Source organism: Palaemon carinicauda, chromosome 41, assembly GCF_036898095.1.
Source record: "Palaemon carinicauda isolate YSFRI2023 chromosome 41, ASM3689809v2, whole genome shotgun sequence".
Lineage (NCBI taxonomy): Eukaryota > Metazoa > Arthropoda > Malacostraca > Decapoda > Palaemonidae > Palaemon > Palaemon carinicauda.
The window spans coordinates 8,913,580-8,918,138 of record NC_090765.1 but is presented as its reverse complement, the minus strand read 5'-3'; positions in this window follow the sequence as shown (position 1 = coordinate 8,918,138).

The window sequence follows — 4,559 nt, the reverse complement described above, 5'->3', positions numbered from 1 at the left end:
CCTCCAAAAGTTTTCCTAATTTTGCTGCATAATATTCATGTCTATTGCATACTTTGTGTTTCTCACACATAAGTTTGTAATTTGGGAAGTGTCTTAACTCTCCTTTAACTATCTGTAACTGAAACAATTTTAGTTTTTGTTCGAAAGCTGTCACAAAATTGGCTAGCTGAGAAATAAGTTGGTTATTCCCCTGAAGTTTATGATTCAAGTTATTTAAATGACTTGTGAGATCTACAAGAAATGACAAATCACAAAGCCAGTCAGCATTTGTAAGTTCTGGTACCATCTTATTCTTTTCATTAAGAAATATCTCAATTTCATCCAGAAGACTTATAAATCTTTTCAGCGTATTTCCCCTGCTTAACCACCTTACTTGAGTGAAAAACACTAATCGCCATATTCTGCTTCAATTTCATCAAGAAATTGCTTGAATTGCTGGTGATGCAAAGCTGAGCATGACTTGATAAAATTGACTGTAGAAACTACAACTTTCATTACATGATCAAAGTCCAGTTCTTTTCCATACAAATTTTGTTGATGTATTATGCAATGAAATTGTTTCAGTTCATATTTTCGCTCTCCAAGGTGTTTAATCAATAGCTGCACCAATCCATTCTGCTTGCCTATCATTGCAGGAGCCCCATCAGTTGATATTCCTACTAACTTGTCCAAATCTAACTCAATTACTGAAATTTGTTCTAAAAGTCCATTAAGTAAATCACTACCAGTTGTCTGCCCCTTCAATGAACTGAGCCCTACGAGTTCCTCATGAATAGAAAAGTCCTCTGTCACACCGCGTACAAATACAAGTAGCTGAGCCGTAGATGTAACATCAGTAGATTCATCAGTGGCTAGGGAGAAGTACACAAATTGTTTACTTTTCTCCTTCAACTGGTCTACTATATCACCCGACAAATCAACAATACGACGTTGCACTGTCATACGATTCAAACTGATATTCTCAAACCTTTTCAAAACATCTGGAGAAAGTTTTTGAGCAGCAAGTAGAATACACTTTTTAATGAAATCCCCTTCTGAAAATGCCTTGGAATGTTTAGCAATCAGGTTTGCAATTTCATAACTCACTTCTGTTACGCCCTGTGCCTCTTTATTTTTCTGAATAAACATATTTTTCTGCACATGAAAACCTTGCATTAGTGATTTAATTTTCTGCTTTTTTAGTTCACCAACAAATTTTTCATAAGGCTTGTGCTTTGTCAGATAATGCCTTTGCAAATTGTATTCCTTACAAACGGCCACACTATTCTGGCATATCAAGCAAATGATTTTTTTTTCACTGTTTTCCACAAAGAAATATTTATCTGTCCATATTTCTTGAAATTTTCTATGTTCATCTTCAAGCTTTCTTTTTCGACTTGAGTTTTTGTCCACAGAAGTACCAGAAGCCATAGTAGCTAAGCAAAATTAATCTGAAAACACTACTATGATAAATGCCTGGCCTTGTAGCAATATCTCCTATTTTAGACTGCAAAGAAACTATCGGAGCTCAGACAAATTGGCTAACTTGGAAGGTTGCCAAATAATCATTTTACAAACTTTTTAAACTGGAATTTAGATGTATTAGGAAACCATAAATATGAATGTAAAATACAATAAAAAAAGAAAAACAAGAAAAACAAAAACAGGTTTCGCATCTGTTTAAAAAGAGAATAGTATTCAAAATTATGACAAATATTAATTTAGATATAACTTCAGGTGTTACCTTCCCTTCACAACAACGAGGTTACTCCCGTCTAGACAACGTTGTAAAGTCGACAGCCATACGCGTTCACCTCTTGTCTCGACTGCTTTCGTGTTCGAGGATGGTGATGAAATTATGAATTTAGTGAATGAACTGATTATAGATAACAAGATAATTCAACAATAACAAGAAAACACAAAGAATAATACATACATTATATATATATATATATATATATATATATATATATATATATATATATATATATATATATATATATATATATATATATATATGTCTATGTATGTACATATATATATATATATATATATATATATATATATATATATATATATATATATATATGCACAGACACATATACATACATACATACATATGTATGTGTGTGGGTGTTATATAGTAAATTTTTACTATTTGTAATTATATCATAAGACGGAGTAATATGTTTATATTTATTATTTTCTTTTACTGTACAGAGAGTGATATATTGTGTTTTCTATGATAACTTCGAGGGCCGCCATGTGCTTCACTGGGGGCCGCATGCGGCCCGCGGGCCGCCGGTTGTGCACCATTGTTGTAGATTGTCCGACTCGTCCTATTACACCATGACTTTGCTTTTATATATATATATATATATATATATATATATATATATATATATTATATATATATATATATATATATATATATATATATATATATATATATATATACGGTATATAAAATGTATACTAGAATGACGATTGGAAACAAAAACTTCCATATTTTGGTTTATATTTATTAAAAGCAAACTTTCGGGAAGCCACCTTTCCCATCATCATGACAAGAACATGAACATTAACACAAATTAATAGGCAATATGTTAAATAACTTCAATTTGTGTTGGAAGAATTATAACTATTGAAATAAGATGAATCATAATATAACTTATTTTAATAAGACATACATTTACAATTGTTGCATATTATAATTACGTATATGTATCATAATATATTCACATAAAAGAATGATGCATTTAACATATTCACAATTGCACCTTTACTAATCATCTACTAATGTCACTAATGTAAATAAATACAGTATACGGTAATCAATGCAAATGCTCATGAAAATAACCTAAAATAGAATGAAACTAATTCGCCTAACACAAATATATATATATATATATATATATATATATATATATATATATATATATATATATATATATATGTATATATATATATATATATATATATATATATATATATATATATATATATATATATACATATATATATATATATATATATATATATATATATATATATATATATATATATATATATATATATATATATTGTTTATGTACTTATATTTTGCGGACATTCATCCTTAATAATAATAATAATAATAATAATAATAATAATAATAATAATAATAATAATAATAATAAATTCTTTCGATATCTAAACGTAGTGAATGCTAATTGTCTGAATTACAAAAACATTACAATACTAATAATTGGCAAACTTTTTTTTTTTTTTTTTACTTTTATTAAGAAAATATACAGTTTACAAGTCCATTTTTACAAATACATATTTATTTAAACAGATTTATTTTGATATTGGTTTTCCTTCATCATTAGCATATATATACTAATATTAGTCAGATTAATATTTACATAACATAATGTTAACTGACAAACTGACTGAAAGATGTCTTATTGATATCAATTTCAAATTAATTTAGGAACATTAACTGGAAAAGAGGCAAAATAATTCTTGTGAAAAAAAAAAATAATTAAAACTCCTCACTATCTGATCACGCATCAAGTTTCATATAGTTCTATCTATTATTATTTCACTTGTTCACTGAATGACTCCACAGGCACCAACGCCGAGCTGTAAATCCCAAATGCATAAATGCAATCTGTGTCATTCATGACCTTTACTTTTGCGACCTAGGAGTATTTGAGCAAAAGTGTGTTTCATTGCCGTAATAAACCCGACATAACATCTGTAATGGCCGCTTTAATTCCGATATTCTATTCTAGAACTGATCCCGTCAAATAATTCTGGATCCGAGGGGGTAAATGTTGATACAGCAAGCTTCCTCTTTATGACCTGAGGTCGAGTTGAGGTCAGGTGAAATATCCCAGAATAAACTCTTCATCTGCATTAGAAACAGGACTTGAATAGACTGTGTTAACAGAGATTCCCTAATACAGTCACGTTATTGGCGTTTATAACCTTTTTATTAGGCTACGATCAAACGGAATCTCTCTCTCTCTCTCTCTCTCTCTCTCTCTCTCTCTCTCTCTCTCTCTCTCTCTCTCTAAAAATAGACTAACACATTTTTCCTTCCTGATCGGGAGGTCTTCCATTACTGATGTGGAAAATCTATTGATGACCTTAACAGTTGCGCTGCCAGATCACTTTCATTGCTCAGAAGTTCAATTTTTTGGAAAATGTTGAACAGGTTGACAAAGGATTCCTTTTATAGTTGACATATGACTGATCTATTTTGACGTTGTTACTGATCTTGAAATGTTGTTAATTCATTACTTATGTATAGTTTATTTGCTGTATTCTTATTTCTTTTCCTCACTGGGCTGCTTTCTTTGTTGAAGCCCTTGGGCTAGTAAAATTCTGCTTTTCCAACCAGGGTTTTAGCTTGGATACTACTACTACTACTACTACTACTACTAATAATAATAATAATAATAATAATAATAATAATAATAATAATAATAATAATAATGATCTTTCATTTATTTCATTATGATAGGAAGTCTCCCTTGAATGAATCTGTATTTTATTGTTAATATTCTTGATAACCAACATAAATATTCAAG